We start from the raw sequence: 19,879 nt of genomic DNA on the forward strand, positions 1-19,879 counted from the left end.
CTTTCCTTAAAGGAAATCTTGTCAATTCACAGCTGTGTCAAAAGAAGGAAAAAATTTCACCCATGCTGACATCATCCAAAAGCAATCGCTGTTTGTGTCGGAGTGTATTTCCTTCCTGACTTTTATTTTCCTTGCATGTGCATGTTTTTGATGATAATACTGTGACTATACACTGTAACTGTTGGCTCTTGGTTCTTGGCCGGCTTTCCTCTCCAGACAGCCTGTCCTCCTGGGCCATGGTAAGAGCCGGAAAAGCAACCCACACAAAAGGCTGTCACAACTGCTACATCCCCTGCCGGCTGATGTGGGAGGAGGCTTAGATAGAACGTGCCTTCTGGGTGACAAGTCCCTCAGAGTGTCTGAACAACTGTGTGGAGAGATTGATTGCCATGAAACCAAGGGAGAAACAACAAATCTGCAGTCTCCTGGCACATGTGTACACTCTCTTTTCAGAGTTAGAAAACTGTCTGTCATGATGTTGATGTCTGTCCCCGTCACGTTCCTCCTGAATTTACACGTGGAATTTCTCCTCATCGTGGAGGTGGCTCACTGTCAAAGCCACTGGGCGGAGGCAGTGCTCAGCACAGCCAATGTTGAAGCCGTAAACCCACAAGGCAACCTCCCACTCTGTCCTTGGCCTCCTCACTCCTGCAGTCAGAAGTGTACAAATTATCCCAGCTTTGCTCACCTCTCCTTGATTAGTCTGTCTCCCTATAAAGTCCTGTTGAAATTCACATCCTCTTATGAATTTCCTACTTGAATTCATTTTCTACCTACTGACCTACTTTTACCTCTTTCCTTCCTCCAGTACAGTAGATTCCTACCCTCAGTCTTCCCGCCGATTAATGTCGTCCACACCACGCTGTCTTTCTTCCCTGCCTCACTATAATAAAAGCATCTGCTTATTTTATTTCATAATCTAGGTAACACTACTTGTGGTGGTTGTATAATGTTTGATAGACTATGTCATAATTTACTCAAATATCCTCTCATTGGTTGAACACTTGGATTTTTCCAATTCTCCACTGTCAGGAATGGTGCTATCAAAAACTTTTGCAGCATGAAACTTAAAAAAAAAATTTACTATTTTTTCCCCTTAGAACAGAATCCTAATAGTAGAGATGTTGATGTTTTATTTCCTTGGGGAAAAAGCTTCATCCTCTATTAAAAATCAAGCGTTTCCCAAACATATTCATGAATGTTCCAGATTCTTCTGTGAGGGGTGCGTGAGTAATAAAAAAGTTTTCCATTCAGTTAAAGGATATTTTCTTTCCTTTTCCCCTTCTTTCTCCTCTTTACCTTACTTTCTTCTCAGAATCAACTTAGAAATCAAAACAAAACACCAAAGCACAAACCTTAGGAGAGCACTGTCAGTGCTGCTCCTTCAAGCAACACAGTTATGGGCAAGTTACTGTACATCTTTACCAAATCCTCCCCTTTGGTAAAATCACCTCCAAGATCCCACCCAGTGCTAAAGGTCTTTGAATCCTTAAGCCTGTCTTATTCTGCTTTGACCCAGCCCTCCTTCAAGTGCACCTCTGCTTTCATAATTAGCAACCAAGAATGTTCAATTTGTTAGAACTAACTACACAAGCAAATAAATACATAGGAAAAATTAATCTTTAGAAAAGCACTGGGCAAATGCTTTGTCACACTCAAAGCATTTTCTACTTCTTTCTTCTTCACCTTTTCTACTTCTTCTACCTGGAAAGGTAAATCATGGTTCCAAAAGGTTTTCCATAGAGCTGACAATGCCTCCTTTTACAGGGAATGGTATCTTATTTTCTTTTTCAAATGCACTCCTATACACAGAAGTTTTAGGATTAAATTCTCAGAATGGTCCTGCCTTTGATAGTCTTAAATTTTGGAGCCAGAGAAATCATACCTCTCACCCATTTTATGAGTCATTACAACAGTAATAGTTCCTAATTGACTAGTATTTTATAATTAGAAAAGCACTTCTACTTATGTTATACCACTTATTCTTCCATTCAAGGATATGAATGAATTAGGTGGTATACATGTGCTTATTTTTACTTTATGAAGGAGAAAACTGAGACACTATAGAATTACCTGTCTACGACATGACAGCCAAACCTCTCGGACTTGGATCCAATGACTCCAGATTCAGTGTTCTTTTTCTGACATAGATCTACCTGGAAAGCAACCAAAAATACTTAACTGAACTGGATAATATGATATTTATAAACCTTAGAAATCTTAGGAAATATGATATTCTAAACCAGAGAGATTTATGGTTCTTTCCAAGATTAATGAGAAAATACTCTTGCCTTACTCTATTAAAAATGAATGTACATAATAAGAAAGACAAGAATAATTCACATATTTTAACTTAAAAATACTTATTGAGAATTCATTGTGTGCTGCCATGTGTCAAATACAATATATGTATTATTATCTCAACTAGTCCTTACATAACAGCTCTTTGAGGAAGAAACCAATACTACTCCTATTTGACAGATACACAAACAGATTTAGAGATGTTAGTAATTTGCCTGAGTCACAGAGAAGAAGATGGAGGAGGCAGGATCTAAACCTGGGTCTGTTCAACTTGATAGCTGGAGTTTAATAGCATGGTTTTACAATGCCTCTCCCAATATCTCACAACTGAAAACCAGATCTCAGGATCAAATGACAAGCTTGAACATTCTTTGATTAGGGTTGTAGGTGGGTTGGGATATGATATTAGGCACCATACTGTTCCCATCAAATACCTGACTCCTCACTATTGCCATCAGGTCCCTTCAACACCTGTAGAGACAAAATAAAAGACTGGAATCTCCAGGGCAAGTCATTGTACTACTTTTGACCAGCTCTGATAGTTAAAAATGTCTTCCTTATATTGGGCTAACCCCCAGCTCCTACTGGCTTCCATCCACTGATCCTGGTTTTAGCTTTGAGACTCCATAGAAAAAGTCTAATAGTTCACGTAGCATGACATTTGGAGAAAATTATAGTGTGTCCTCTGAGTCTACTCTTCTTCAGAATAAAAAAGTACAGTTTTTCAGGTATTTCTCCAATGACATGATTTCAACCCTACTGCCTTGGTGAACATACTTGTTTTAAGCAGAACATGATTCTCTAGATGTGGTCAGCCTAGAGGGGAAAGGATCATCCCCTTCCCTTCTAAATGCTCTAGGTCTGCCCAAGAGCCCCACTAGCTTTCTTGCCCCCATACTGTTAGGTTATATTGAGTTTATAATGCACAAAAGCCCCATATCCATGTCGGATAAGATGCTGGTAAGTCAGGTGTCCCCAGTGCTGTGCTTGTGTAAATATCTTTCTCTGACCAAATGTAAGCATAAAGCTTTCCTTTTCCTTATATTACTTTATCTTGTGTTAAAATAGATTTGGCTCCCAAATTCTAAACTGTGAAGATTCTAAGACGGTTTTATGCAAGTCATTACAGAGAAATCAAATCAAGCCTTTAAAATAGTCAATACCAAGGTCTCTAGAATTAATGAGTCATAATTTATCAAGTATCCCCTTATTGACAGACTAAAGACATTTGTCTTGTTTCTAATTTGTTTGGCTGCTGTAAGCAATGCTATAAGAAACGTAGTTGTGCATATATCTTCACATTCTGGTGTTTCATCTTGAAAAAACAGTCTCAAAAGCGGTGTTGCTGGGTCCAGAGGGTGTGTGCCATTGTAATCCTAATAGATATTACCAGATGATTTTACCAAAAATTTGTAACCATTCAGTTATGCTGTCAATGTATGGAGTAGTGAGAAGAGTTAGAAATAGATAAAGAAAAAAGTAGGATGAAATAAAGTGAAATAAAGCTAGGAGTGAAATAAATCTCTGAATTTTTATGTATTGCACATGTATTGCTTTGATAAGCTGGAAAAAAAATTTAAAAAAGCAAATGAAAAATTTCCTCATAAAGCTTTTCATTAATAAGCCTGCCTAAACAATCATCTCTTCCTCTGCACTCCTGAAGTATTTGCTACTTGTAACACTATTTGTTCCACTCATGAGGCAATTAATCACAGAGGACGTGGCCACCGACCCTTCTATTGTTATAATGAGCTGTCACTCAAGACTCTCATTGCCCTCCACACCCTCAAGACAAAAGAGCTCAGGCTTGGTATACAACTCACCATGGCTCAAATTCCAGCCATTTACCCATTTCCCAAGTGTGTGGCTTTGAGACATTACTTAGAATCTCCAAGTTTCAGCTTCTGCATCTGTAAAATGGGTCTGATGTTGCTTTCCTTGCACATTTTCAGAATTAATAACACAACGAACGTAAAGCCCCTGGAAGAGTGCTCGACACATACTACTACTGGTGAGTTAATCATTGTACATACGCCCACCACAGAGAGACACAACGAGCATCAACTGAACGCTTCTGTGGAGGTACTTTGCAAAGTACTTTGCGTGCCTTATCTCACTTAAAACCGTAACTCACGCATGTAGCCACTCAATAATTTAAGAATGAGGTACTTACTATTATGACCCCTGTTTTATAGATGAAAAAACGAGGATCAGAAAGGTAAGGTAACTTGTCTGAGGCTCCAGAGATAGTAAGTGTCAGAACAGGGGCTAGAACCCAGATCTAACTACAAAACTTTCGCTCGCTGAACAACAATTGTCATAATTACTACCAGTCTTGTTGATTTCCTTAATCGACACTGCTTCAGCCATGAGGCTTAATGAAACCTCAGTGGCCAATGGAAGGATGGATGAGTGAAGGGGATAACCCCGTTTGAGGCTTTAGTCCGCCTCCACATCACAAGAGGCTAGAGCGGCCTAGGCAGGCATCATACCCCTCTACAGAGTCTAGGCACAGAGTGGACTCTGTGCCGCCAGGAGGTGGCGGCGCCGTGGGACCTGGCAAAGGTCTGACTGACCAGAAGTGGGGTCGATGAGATGGCCCCGTCTCAAGGGAGAGGGGTTTGGGAAGGCTTCAGCTCTATTCACGGTGGGACTTCTGTCCCACAGACCAGGGTTCACGTCAGAAACAGAGTGAAAGCTCAGCGGTAATGACATGGCCATAGCAGGGGGCTGGAGAGGACCAGAGCTCTGGGGCCATGGTGACAACATCCTGCCAAGGGCCTTGGTGTAGGGGAGCCAATAGCTCCCAGGCCTCTGTGCCTGCTGCCAGGGCAAATCGGGGGTGGAAGGAGGCTTTGTTCACCCGGCAGATTCAAAGTCTCCAACACCCTCAGCCATGATTAGCTCCAGAGAATATACTGATATCCCAAGCTTTGGTGTCTTTACCCTGTGTTTTGTGTTCTGGCAGATGTTTTTGCCTCTTACAACCTTCCTCTATCCCTTGATTCAAAAGAATACATCGATTAAAAGTTAAAACCAAGCAACATGTCACATATCCCAGATGAACAGCAAGAATGAGTCTCTTCGGTACTTGTCAACAGCAGTTTCGCCTGTGATCTCTGCACCAATTCCAGTACCTTCCTGATATCTCACTCACTGGCTTTTTCCTCTTACAGCTCTGAAGACTGCAGTGTGTGAACCTCAGTGTGTGTCTCTCTCAGAGCACCCACTGACACAGCTCTTCCAACCATTATCTAAAAATATGTCAGCGCACCAGCTTGATAGTGTTTTTTAGACTTAAATTTACACTCAACACGTAAAAAGTATCCCAGTAAGCCTGTTGAAACTTTCAATGTAAAAGCTCAGAAATTCTAATAAGCACTAGATTACATTCACAAATCAAAAATGTTCCATCGAATCCCCTGCTGCAGGATTCGGGGAGAGTAACTAGAAAAACAGAGAGAACACCTTCCTAAATAAACCAATTCTGCCCTCTGCAAAGGTATTCATCAAATGCAGGGGAAAGAGTGCTGGGTCAGGTACCAGAAGAGCTAGAATTCTTTCCTGGCATTTGCTGGCTGTGTAACTTGGGGTAACTCAACTGATCTTTCCGAGCCTCTGTTTCCTTATGTGTAAAAGGGGGGGACTTCAAAACCTCATGGAGAGGTTGGGAGGATCTAATGTGATCACGTACCTGAAAGCTGCAAAGCTGTTGTAGTCTCGCAGCTGAGAGGCTTCTCTTCCTTCTCCTTTGAGAGTAATTGTGCTTCGATTAGCTTTCAAGGTAGGGACAATTATCACCATGTTTGAATGGGCAGCTTGGTAGAAGGCTCAGCACTAGGACTCTGACTTAACTGTGTTGTCTGGGAAAGCCACCTTTATCTCTGCATCTTAGCGCCCTTATCTAAGAGAGACTGCGGTTTGATCAGATGATCATAAATGTCTCCTCTCAAGGTACGATTTGAGGTTGAACCTTTACATTCAGTAGCCCCCCCGTCATGAATTATCTGGAGTAGTGACGAGAGAGCAGCCCATCTTTTCTGTACTGGCAGATGAGATATCCCACTGGTGGGTTTTGACTCATCTGTGTTTCCGTTCTGCTCTATGCTTTCCAAGTTGTGATCTCATTTAATTCTCAAAAGGCCCTTGTGAGTGTGGTTGGGCAGATATTACTGTCTGGCATCATTTTACAGATGATGCAAGTGAGTGCCCAGGTGGGTGGAGAGATTTGCCCAAGTCGCCCAGGCAGTTGGAGAAGTTCTCTGGACTCTGGAAGGGAGTGACTGGGCAGGGAATCAGTGCACACAGAGAGCCCCTTCTCACCACTCCCCTGCGTCTACCTGTGTCAGGGTCACGAACATCTCTTGCCTGGGGTTTTGTGCTAACCTCATCAGCAGTCTCCCTACTTGCACCCTTACCCCACCAACAGTCACTTCTTAACTAGAAGCCAGAGCGATGCTCTAAAAATATGTCAGATCCTGTTCCTGCTCTGCTCAGAGCCCCTCCAAGGGCTCTCATCTCACTCAGTGTCACTCCTTATCCTGGTCTAAAGTGCCATGTGCCACCAGTCTGACCTCCCTTTCTCCTGCACTCAGCTGTCTCATCCACTCCACTCCAAACCCATTTGTCTCCTCACTGGTCCCCGCACACACCACGTGCCCTCAGGACCTTTGCTCTGCCATGCCTTCGGTCCAAAATACCCTCAGAGATCTCCTCCCACAGATATCTGCACAGTGCTCCTCCCACTTCCTTCAGCCCTCTGCTCAAACGTCATCAAATTAGAAAGGTCTTTCCTGACCACCTGTACAAAGTTATACTTCTGATTACCTCTACCTTCTGGTATCTTTTTCCCTCAGCACTTATGACCTGCCAGCAGACATAATTTACTTTTAAAATTCTTTCATTGTCTATTTCCTTTTCTAGAATGTATGTTCCCTGAGGGCAGGGGTGTCTGTTTGCCGATACACTGCAAGTGCTGAGAACTGTTCTGGCACACAGAAAGTATAGGATAAATACTTGCTGAGTGGATGAATAAACGAAAACAGGGCACAGAAATGTCAGAGAAAAATATCCATGAACAAATCATGAAAATTATCCATCTGCCAAGATAACAAAAGAAGTGGCTATGAGAAAAGCGGCGTGTTTGCAGAGCTGCAGGGTGGGGCTTGATTGGCTCCCCAAAGGGCTTTAACCAGGGGGAAGAATTCTGTGCCGTACATCACCAAGTCAGATTAAGACAGGGTTGCATTCAAAACAGACGGGGGCTCACAGCAGCGAAGGATTTTCGCATATGTACGTATCTCTGTTCTCTGGCACGTACTTTTCCCTCAGCCTTCAACACCCCCTCCCTTTCTCATCCTCTGCCCCCAAACTGGTGAACTCCTATTCAGCCTCCAAGGCCTGCTCTAACCTGCCTTTTCCTGAGCCCTCAGGCTGAATTAGCTGGTTTCCTGTCGGTACGCATGACCTTGTGTTATAGTTATTGGTCTACGGGTCTTTCTTCCTTGAGAAAGTATGACTGCTAGGGTTATACTTTCAGTGCTCTAATCAGGACCCTTCTGGGCACACCAGGAGAGCTGGTCACCCTAAGGGTGAATTCCCTAAGGGATCCTGTATCACTTTCCTTTGTTTTTCCAGAGTCTAAATAAGATCCCAAGCCTGGAAGGTTAGTTAAACAGAAAATAGGCTTTAGGAACTAGACTGTGTTCTCTCTGAGCCTTTTGAAGATGAACTCTGCACAGCCCAGAACAAAGTGAGAAATACAGCACAAACAAATCCTATTAGAAACAGAAGGTGCTTTTATGCTTGCCCTGCGGGCTTGTAAATACTGAAGGACACGGCCTTAAAATATGCAAACGGAATACATAGGTGGTTCTTAGCCTTTAGCGTCTTGCTGCTCAAAGTGTGGTCCCTGGACCAGAAGCAGCAGCAGCACCAGAGACCGTGTTAGAAATGCAGAAGCTCCGGCCATACCTTAAACCTACTGAATCAGAACCTGCGGCTTAAGAAAATCCCTGATTCACATACACAGTAAAGGTTGAGAAGCGCTGCTTTAGGGCACATCAGAAACACCCGAGGATCAATGTCAACGTGTACTTTGCCAGTCTCACCTCTGCAAATGTTGATCTGGTACTCAATTTTGATACAGCAGAGACTGAGGACTGCTGGCAATGTCTTTATCTCATTGCCCTTGATTCTCAAAACATGGTACTTGGACCACCGGTATCTAGTGCTTGCAACAAAGACATTTCTGAGCAACACCTGAGCATGTGGAATCAGAATCTTGCAGGTGGGGAAAGCCTGGAAATCAGTATTTTCACTAAATTTCTCAGAATGTTCTTCTGTATACCAAGGTTTATGGACCCCTGTCCTAGGAAAAGGGATGATGGAGAAGGAATGTCACAGAGCTTCTGCTGTTTTCTTAATCTGTCTGGAATTCCTTCGCTAAAGCCCAAACTGACTTTTTGTAACATCGATCTGAAAGAACCAATCTCTCTTATTTTCCATCCATGAGTCTTAGATATGATTGGCTTTTGCAGGATTAAGCCTGTAACCTGGGCCTGACCAATGAGAAGATTCCTTCCCCTGGCCCGCTGTGAATGCTTCAAGGTTGGGCCTAGGACTCAAAGTTTGTCAGTGAGATCAGCACCATTTCTTGAATCAATGGGAAAGAGACGCTCTTTCTCCCAGGTTCCTAAGCCATAGGATGTGAGTCTTGGGCTGCTGTTAGTCATCTTCACTAACACTTGGGGACGTCTGCCAATCCAGAAGAAAGCTGAGGCAGGTGGGGGTAGCGAAGGGTGCAGGGTTAGAACCCTGTGCCCATCGCAAAGCCATGAGAACAATCGTGTTGATTCAGTGTTTTAAAGCTGACCTAGAGCACAGTTTGACATGAGGTATCAAACGAAAAGTAGATTCCAGGTCAAACTGTTTGTGAAACAGTACATTAAACACATTTCCACAGAGTTCACTTCCCAGGACTGCTAGGATTCTTCACATGATGCCAAAGTGCATGGCGAATTTCTAAGATGTGGCATGTTACAACATGGATTACAAAAATATACACATATATGACATGTTATGATATAGTGTCCCTTGCAAAAAGCATGGGTTAACAGTTTACAAAATGTTTCCACACATAGTATTTTATTTAATCCTTCTAGCAGTTTTTGAGGGGCACACTATTGGTGCAGATGAAGAAAAGAAGGCTCGAGGAGCTGGGTGAATTGCCCAAGGCTGCCAGCCAGCAGATGGCCCATCTAGTCCCACAGGGATCAGCCACACAGCAGGATGTGGGGGGGGCATCTCCTGACTCCTAGCACTGTGGTCCTTCTGGTGTTCTCCTCTGCTACCTGAGGTGGAATTTCCTGGAAGGAAGACAAGCCAAGGAGAGTTGGCTGGCCTGTGTGGACACAGCCAGATTGCTGAGAATTGTACACAGGCTGACTGATGCCAACGGTACAAATTTGGGTGGCTCTTCAGAAAATCTTTGCAGAGACCATTACTCTAGGAAATCAGGAGCTAGAAAGAGAGTTGCTATAGGAACAATACAAAGAAGTCCTAACTGTGTTTCTAATTTAAGTCAAGATTCCTATGAGGCTTAAGAAAGTGAGGTGTGTAGGCTCAGAGCATCCCCTCCCTGGGTCCCTGGGTAACATTAATCTCTTCCCCTGGCACAGCCTGTCTGCTGGTGCTATGCCAGTATCATCAGACAGGCCCAGGGATTCGTTTTAAGCATCAAATTTTGGAACTTTTATCCAAATCAAATTCAAGAATGCCCCTCATGTGCTGAGGCTAAATCTTATCAGTGCTTACAAGATTCAACATGATAGAAGTAGAAAGTAAAGCAGTGTTTTCTGATGTAAAGCCCATGCTCTTTCTGCTATACCATATGAGAAAGATTTAACAGGAAAGATTAAGGTTGAAATATCAGTTTTACTGAGATTTAGCTGTGTGGCCTTAGGCAATTCACACAACCTCTCTTGACCAGCTGTGTCAGCTATAAAATGGGAAACAATGTCTGTTCTGCAAGTGTTATGGGGATGAACTGTCACAGGTTATGTGAAACTGCATTTTGAAATTTATGAGCTGCAAGGCAAACATTATTTGAAATACTTAATGAAGTATTACTGCTACTGTTACTACTACGGTTCTATACCTAATAGTCAATCTCACAATAGAAATAAATATCAGGGCACTAAATTGAGAGAAGATAAACGGAGATAAAATAAAATTGAAACTCTCTATCATGTTGTCCCTCATACAGGTCTTGATAAAACAAATGTAATCGTCTCTCTTATCCAACACTTGAGTTAAGGAAACAACAGGGACTTCCCTGGTGGTGCAGTGGTTAAGAATCTGCCTACCAATGCAGGGGACATATGTTCAATCCCTGGCCCAGCAAGATCCCACATGCCGCAGAGCAACCAAGCCGGTCTGCAACAACTACTGCGCCTGCTCTCTAGTGCCCGCAAGCCACAACTACTGAAGCCCGAGTACCTAGAGGCTGTACTCCACAACAAGAGAAGCCACTACATTGAGAAGCCTGCACACGGCAACACAGAATAGCTCCCGCTCGCCATAGAAAGAGAAAGCAGCAAAGAAGACCTACTGCAGCCAAAAATAAATAAAAAATAATAAATTAAATTTTAAAAAAAAGAAAGAAAACAACAGGCATTTCCGTAATTCTACATCATTGGCCAAATGAATTCACACCTATTAACGTTATTTCATTAATTCACACACTATTTCCAATGTCGCCCTCTGTTGAGAACCAGCAAAGCCATTAATCATGAAATACTCCCCTGGTAAGGAAGATGGAGCTCGTGGCAGATCTCTGCCAGGCACAGGTAGGTGACATGCAGAGGCCTGCCTAAATTCCTAAGTCCAAATCATACAGTAAGATCATTTTTTTGAAAAGCGTATTTTCCACATGGTATCCATTAGGGGATAGTCCTGGTTTCCAATCTTGCCCCCCATCTTCTGACCATGGGCCATGTTTTATGCTGAAAATATAGTTAGCGTCATTTTTATTACAATAAGAGATTTCTCATATTTTTACAAATCTACTTTGGTATTCAGCACCTGCCTCTCTCTCAGAACCAAGATGCAGATACAGGCTTTGAGATGATCTTAGCATTTTAGTTCAACCAACATTTATTAAGTGCCCTTGAATATGAGGCATGGTGAAACTCCGTGATCTTTGCCACATGGGTCCACCATTGAGGGCGGCCACACCGAGCACAGCCACACAGGTGCTCTGAAGCCCAGCGGAGCAAAAGAGCCCTCTTTCATATAGAGAACATATAACCTAAAGGAAAACTTCAGCCTGTGTTATCAGGTCTTTCTTTTCTGCTGGGCCATGAGCACCGAGGAACACAGAAATCTCTTTTATTTTAATTGTGAAACATTCCAGCTAAAAAACATCCTCCTGGCTGGCATGTTTAATTGAGCTCCTGAGAGGCTATGTCGGTGAGACTTCGGGATGAATCGCCCGCAGTCCCATTGGTCTCACCAAGAACCCATTGATGTTTCATAAATCCAAGTCGGTACAAATCTAATTGAGTTACCATGCTGAATTAGCTTACATCTAAATGGCATTCATGTCTACAAATGGAATAATTAGAGTCTAGAAAATGGGATATATCAAGTGGCATCCCAAGTGACAACAGAGAGGCATTTGTATTCATTCAATCAACTGCTTGAAAAAAAAAAAAGCCGCTTTAAGGCTTGACTTGGGCTAGATGATTAGATGCAGTGTTTAGGTGCTTGGTTTCTCTTATTTTTTTATATTTATATTTAGCTGCAAGAGGCCCCTTTATTCATTCTTCAGATATGTGAAAAAGGAATACCAGATGAAGTTATTTTTAACTACCTGGTTTAAAAAAGAAAAAAGAGAGGGACAGTGCCAATTCAGCCTAGAGACCTGTTTGTTTTCAACAATTGGAAATGGCTTCCTTGTTTTATTCCTTTTGAGCTTTATTTTTTTTTTTCTTCTGCATTTGCTTCTAAGTAACTTGGTTAAGATGAATTCACACCCTGGGGGGCAGGTGGGTTCAAATATGAATGCCAGACCAAACTCTACTTGAAAAGGGTCTAAGTACCTAATCATAAAAAATAAAGTTCTCATCTTGTCCAGAAAGGATCTCATTAAATGGTTTTATTTCAAGTTATTTTAGTTGTGAAATTTTAGGATGTTTGAATTTAATGATTCCTCGATTAATAGTTCAACTCAGCAAATATTACGAACAGGAAGAAGGCATTTTGACTATGCAGGCTAATGGCCTCCTTCTAATTCACACTGTAGCCTTCAATCTAATTTACATGCTTAGTTTATTTATTACCCCAATTAAGTTTTGCAAATAGTTTGCAATGAGGTCCCCATGACCTCATAACTCACAATTACTCTTGGGATCTCCTGCCCACTTTGGCACGTTTTGAATAATACTGCAATATCTTCCAGGAAAGGATTGTACTTAAAAAATGATGGATGGTGATTGTATCTTGTCCATAAAAGACAGGATCTGAAATGTGTCTTCGGTCTGCTACTTGGTATGTAGTTCACAAACCTAAGTATCTGGAATTCGCCATTGGTTTCCTCATTACCAGCCCATCCTATGTCTGTTGACTTTCTCATGGAGGGTGGGGATCTTCTACTGTCAGAAGTCTGTGCCTGCTGTAAGGCCAGCCCTAGCAGCACACACATAGTACATGGGGACCATTATTCGATGGGGATCAAAACACTTTACATCCCTGGCCCTACTTCCACTCTCCAATTTACTTTAATTTGTTCATTAAAAATTTGAACTGGTTAAATCCAAACTAAGTCTGTTCATAGCATTGTGCCAATGCTACTTTCTTAGTTTTGACAAACGTATCATGCTGATGTAAGATGTTAACACTAGGGGAAGCAGGGTACTGTCTTTGCAACTTCTCTGTAAATATAAAATTACTTCAAAATAAAAAGCTTTAAAACCTCTTTCTATCTGCAATCCAAAAGTCTAGTAATATCTTTGTAAGAGTCCCCTATTAAAGTCCACTCAAGGGAATTCCCTGGTTGTCCAGTGGTTAGGACTTGTCACTTTCCCTGCTGTGGGCCCAGGTTTAATCCCAGGTCAGGGAAGTGGCTGCAAGCCACTCAGTGTCACCAAAAAAAAAAAAAAAAAGGTTTACACAATAGTGGACCAACCTGAGTCTGAAGCTGCCTGTGGGGTAGCGGTGGTGGGGAATTGGGGGGCGGGGGAGGGGGCAGGCAGGTAATGGGAAATGGAGAAGCCCTGGGCTCAGGTCCTGGCTCTGATTGCACCATCCAGAAACCTTGGACAAGCCCCTTAATCTCTGCATACCCCAATTTCCTCATCTGATTGGACATATCATCAATAACGTCACTATCAGGGCTCAGAAAGGAATAGATGTGAAAATAATGACTATGCTTTAGGAAACTAAAAAGTTGTACAAATTTTTATTAAACACCTCTGATGGAGGTGCATGTCAAGGGCAAAATAGAGCTGCAATGTGAACAATACCGTAAGATATTATAGAAATCATGGAAAGAGTCTTTGGCGCTAACGCACCCAATCTATCTTTACAGATGAGAAACGTGGAGTGCAGAAAGAGACTCGTCCAAGGGTCATGGTCAGAAACAGAACTCACACCTTCTGCTTCTCTAGCCCGTGCTCCTTCCTCTGGGCTATGGTTCCCAATGTTGTGTTCAGGACTGGCCCTGACAAAAGCCAAGCAAAATGATCTGCTGGGTGTTTCCTTTCCAGTTTCGATTTGAAAAGCACCCCTGCCACACCTCTAAGATGTTATTAGCATGAAGGACTTTCCAAACTAAAAGGCTTGCCTGCTAAGGATGCAGAGAAAATGTGCTAAAATAAATGGAGTCGGAACACTGCATAGAAGTGGGAATTCCAACAGTCTGATAAATATCCAGCTACATGACACATCTCTATAGACCTGTCTACCACATCTGAGACTAAACACCCTGAAACCTAAGCTCATCTATACCAGAATCCCCTCCTGGTTTCCCCATTTTCCTTGCAGGATCACACTCCTCACTGTTCTCCAGGTACCAAATCTTGGAGTCACTTTTCTCTTTCTCTGTCACTGTCTTAAGTTCACTAATGTCTTATCTAAACTCCTCTTGGCAACAGAATCTAAGTCTGACTCATCTTCACAAACTCCCTAGCATCTCAAAGGATGCCTGATGCTTCTCTCAGATCAGGTGTTCAAAACTGTTTCATGAACGTATCTTACATGAAATCTTTCAAAAGCTCATGTCGGGCTTCCTCAAGGTCCCAAAGAAAGAGGATTTCTCTCTGCTTCTTTTCACACCTGAAACCATGCAATATTAAAATATAAATTAATCCCTTTCACTGCAAGCTGGGCTAATGGATTGGTTACCCTGCGTAAATCAGATACACAAAGAATACCCGGAAGAGAATCTCTCCAACTGCCAGGTTAAAGGAGACTGCATTCTTTAATATTAAATATTTCCACTGTAGGTTACTATACATTTCATTAATGAGTTACACATTTGCTATTTTAATCTGTGGATATGTCCATTTTCTCCACACTGTAATTTACATTATGCTATTTATCTTGTTTGTATTAACATCCTATACTGGTAATTCAATACCTTAATGTGTACTTTTTGAAATAATCAAATAATCAAAGGCAAGTTGGCTTAACATTTTGAATGCTGCACCCAGCAAAAGTTCACAGGTATGGAAAAGTGACCTGGTTGAAATCTTAAACAGTTTTGTAAATTCCAAACTGGGGCAGTAAAGGTGAGAGTTTGCAACCAGCTGAAATAAATTTATCCTTTACCTGGACTTTTTGCAGCAGAGGACTGACATGGGATCAGTGGCTCAGTCTACTCTGCTTTCAAGAGAAAATTTTCCTTTCTCTTGCGATCCAACAAGAGGAAGCTTTGGGGAATGGCCATCTTGGCTAAAATAACTGACAAGAGTTTTGGTATAGTTTTATGTATTTACGAAGTCCTGGATTCATTTATTCAAGCCATTTATTTGTCTGAGAAATAGAGAGATGGAATCAACAAAAAAGATGAAAGTCCCAGTGCTCGTCCAGTACAAACATGGAAAGAGTCAAACGTTCTGGGTGGCAGAAGGGGGGGAAATGTAGCTCTCTTTATCAAGGATAAACATTTCTGTTGCTTTAAGGTGCACCTAACAGAAACCCTATGTCAAAGGCTTAATAAAAAAGGAAATGCATTACCTGATGAGGAAGAACTGGGTCTAGCAGCTCCACCAGCAGCTTGGGGCTGTCATGAAGGCCCCAAGTCCTCTGCATCTTTTCCTTCTGCCAATGTCAACATGTCAGCTTTGCCCTCAGATTGGCTCCCTTTGTGGGTCAGCAGATACAAGATCACTTCTGCAGGAAGAAGTGGGCCAGTTCTTCCTTATGTCTCTTTGTAAGACAAGGCATCATTTCTAGAAGCCCAAACCAGATTTCCACTAGAGCTGCACTGGCTGAAACTCAGCCACATGCCTTCTTCTCAACTAATCACTGGCAATGGAAATGACATTACCAGGCTTGGGTTAGCCTAAGCAGGATTTACCCTTTGAGCTGTGGTCACATTCCCTGAGAAGTAGTCACCTAAATAAACTTGAGTTTATGTCTGTAAGAAAGATGGGAGGAATAGACATTGGTAAATAACCCACAGTGCAACACACACTGTAGAATGGTATGGGAATCACATCTCCACAACTGGACTCTTCTTCTGCCCCAACATCTGTTAGATGCAAAAAAATCCATAATTCTAACACCCTACAGGATGCCTTCTTAATTAGAAAGGTGGACATGAAATTACACTAGGAAAAGTTCTCCAACCCCTAACTTTGCATGTGAATCATAAAAGTGCTTTTGTTTGTGGGATCATACACAGAGATAACAAACAGGAAACTGCTTCTCTGAGATCTTGGAAACAAAGTCTGTACATAATGTGTGACTAGCTATAGAGGAAACAGGAAGCCTAGGTTTAGGAAGTTTCAAAATTCAGTCGAGGTGATCTGGGATGCATTTCTTAAAGGTGGACCAGAGATGGGGTAATAATTCCATAAGCCATAACCAAATCAACATCAATGCATTCTGTTAGAAGGAAGAGGTATATAGAGGAGAGGGGTTTAGAAAAACCACAGGATATTTTAAAAAGAAGAATCCTGGAGGCAATCACTGGTCAGTGCCCATCCATGGCAGGCTGTAGGGAGGCCTTCCTTGGCAAGGAAGGAGTGCCTCATACTCAGCACTAAGGGTGCAGAGAAGCTCTCTTTGACATAAATAAGCTCCGCATAGGTGGGCCCTCTGATAGCTTTTCCTACAGGGGATGAATGCACCGTGCAGGTATGTGTGTGTGTGTACAATCTGAACTCTAGGCAGTATGCTTCTTGCTGTAGCCTAAATATTTGTGTCCTAACCCCCAATTCCATGTTTTAAAATCCAAACCCCCAAGGTGATGGTATTAGGAAGTGGGGCCTTGGGAGGAGATTAGGTCACGAGAGCAGAGCCCTCACGAATGGGATTAGTGCCCTTATAAAAAAAGGCTGAGAAAGCCCTTGCCCCTTCCATTAGGTGAGGTTACAGCAAAAGGGCAGCCATCAGTGAAGAAGCAGGCTCTCACCAGACATGGGACCTGCTGGTGCCTTGATCTGGACTTTTCAGCTTCCAGAACTGTGAGAAATTAAGGCATATCTTTTATAAGCTGCCCAGCCTCTGGTATTTTGTTATAGCAGCCTAAACAGACTAAAACACTTTATTGTAAAATAATGAACTTACTTCCTGATACTGTAACAGATGTTAGGATTCCCACATGTATGTAGGAGAGCTATGTACAGACACCCCTGGATGCCAGTATGTATGTAATTTTTTCAGTTATTGTCATCTTTCTCCCAGAGCTAGATGCACTCCAGGTCAACAGACAAAATCCAAACATGCATGGACGCGGTAAGTTCACTGAGGCAAGTGTCACCTACACAGTCTCTCAATTGATTATTTAATCATTTGGTTTTGCCATCTTCCATAATTAGGAATTCTCCAGACTATCAATTGGTAAATAATGGAAATAGTCTGATGATCTTTGTTAATAAGACAAGAAAACCCTTCCATTTTTATACCAAACGTCTTCAACTAATTCAACTTGACAAAATCTACAAAGCTTACCATCATAAAACCTTACTCAACTAAAAATTCCAGCCTATAACTTTTGTTTATTACACTTAAGTTTTACAAGAAAGCAGTCACTCAGTTAAGCTTATATCAAGTGTTTAGTGTTTACAGCCACTTCCCTGGGATCTATAAAGATTCAGCTCAACCTCCTGCACCTTCTTCATCTCCATTACAGGCTCCAAGATGCTAGTTCACAACAGGACTGGGGAGTGGGCAGGTTGCAAATATCTCAGCATCAGGAAAAAAGTTAAGTACTTCCACAAGACTGTAGCATGAAAAAATAACCTAAGCAGCATTCCAACAAGAATTGCAACCAAATTGTTTCTGATTATCTTCTGGGCAATTTATCAAAGCTCTGAGCAATCTGTTCCTAGCATAGAGCTGTTTCTTGTAGTCATGCAAGTGTTATTCTTCTACCAGATGGAAACTTCGGATGTGCGTTCCCTTTTGGAAAGCTCTGTCCATATTAAAACACAGTCTGTGGATTAATTTATTCAAATTTGCACTCTCTAGCCCCTAGTACACAGGGGGCACACCTTATCAAGTGGCAATGAATAGTCATTGCTAAAGGTTGTGGGGTTTCCTGTAGGGATAAGGTGTTTCTTGCTATGAACTTGCAACATGCAGGAAACCAAATGTCAAGACAGGTTCACTGATTAACTGGGAAAATTAACTTTTTCCCCCAATATCGAAAGCAGATGCAACACTGAAAACAAAGACATGCCTGCAAAAGGAAGCTGCTTGCTTCCCTTTAAATTTTTGCATAAAACCAACATCTCTCTCTTAGATTTAACCGCATCTTTGAAAGAACCTGAAGTCTTTCTTTTATTATTGTAAATACCATCTCATAAATCTGAAACTAAGGCAAAACAGAGAACTGAAAGCTCAGTGATATTTAAATCAGCAAAATGTGGACCACACACTCAGCTGTGTTCACATTTTGTTAAAATGATACGCTTTAAAAACCAATTAGTAGACTGCGTTATGTACGGACATAAATACTCTGTTACTAACAAGCTGGCAAGAGAAGGCTGTGAGGAAAACCACTTGATGAGTACTCATCAGGAGTGGCCATTCCTGAGACCAGTTGATGCCCAGGAATCTCTAGCAATAGCGGGACAGCTGTCATCATCAAGAAATATAATGATAGCTTAGTCCTCATATCCCATCCTGAAGCATCAAATCTGACAGTTCATATGCCCCTTTCAGTGTATGTGCTTATTATTCAAAGTGTGGTCCAAGAACCAGCAGCATCAATATCACCTGGGAGCTTGATCAGCAGACCCTTAGATCTCATGTGTATTCATTTACCCATATATATACACGCACATAAACACACACCTCCCACTTCATACCCCCATGTTACCTCCCCAACCACCACCTGCACCCCCAGCATACTGAATCGTAACCCTCCTTTAAGAATATCCTCAAGTGATTCAAATGCACATTCAAGTTTGACAGGCACTGCTGTATATCACTCTAAAGTAAATACCTTTTCTTCGGTGTCCCCCATTTTACTGGGTTCCACCACTAAAAAAGCACATAACCCAAGTGATTGTTTATCATATACAAAACATAGAAAGAGGAAATTTTCCCCAAGGAGGAACAGACTGAATAGTATTAACAGTGCTTTAAACTGTAATGAATTCCCAGTCTAATTCACTATGAGGTTTCAATTTATACCACATTTAGAGTACTCCAGGTTCAAGTAATCACTGCAGTAATTAGCTTACTTCCAGTCCTCCAAAATAAACCCACTAATTTTTGCAATCAGCCTTCATTTGGTTAATCACCAGTTTAATTGATTTAATTAGTTTGATCTGCAAAATTAGTCAAGTGTAAATACTGTTTTGTAAACAGAGTTTAGCTCCAAGCTGTAAGATAGGGAATTCTAATTCAAACCTAGAGTTAATAACAAAACCCACACATACAGGATTTTGTCATGGAATACAGCAGTTATAAGTTTTCAAGACAGGCCCTTGAAGGTTCTGGTGAATGTTTTGGAAATGTGCTATTGTAATCACGATATTGACTAAGACAAGAGACCCCCACCCCCTACCCCGTTCCTTCTCAACCAATTCTAACACCACACAGTGATTTTGTTTTGAAGATGATTATAAAAGGAATTCTTTGTCATCTCTTTTTAAATGAGCTGGCTCAAATAACCCTAATATTGAGAGTTGTCCAGATTTGAATTTCATATTATTTTTAATATTGCAAGACTTGCCCACTAAAGGATATTTTAAATCTTTCCTGAAACAAATTTTAATACAGTAATTGACTTTTTAAAGCAAACATGTCTACGTATATCAACAATATGGAATTCTGAAGATGCAGCACACATTGTGTGATGCAAATTGCTTCTTCACTTTTTACTAGTCTTTAAATACAT

The 19,879-nt window shown here is 41.7% G+C and overlaps 1 long non-coding RNA gene across 1 annotated transcript in view; it reads right to left on the reverse strand.

The window, feature by feature from the left end:
* Nucleotides 1–2,127: 2,127 nt before the first annotated feature.
* The window catches only part of LOC130843912 (uncharacterized), a 261,119-nt gene continuing 243,367 nt past the window's right edge, over nt 2,128–19,879 (reverse strand). Inside the window, exon 4 of the long non-coding RNA XR_009051095.1 lies at nt 2,128–2,156. This is a non-coding gene — a long non-coding RNA (uncharacterized LOC130843912). The remainder of the gene's footprint in view (nt 2,157–19,879) is intronic.

This window comes from Hippopotamus amphibius, chromosome 2 (assembly GCF_030028045.1).
Source record: "Hippopotamus amphibius kiboko isolate mHipAmp2 chromosome 2, mHipAmp2.hap2, whole genome shotgun sequence".
Taxonomy (NCBI): Eukaryota; Metazoa; Chordata; class Mammalia; order Artiodactyla; family Hippopotamidae; genus Hippopotamus; species Hippopotamus amphibius.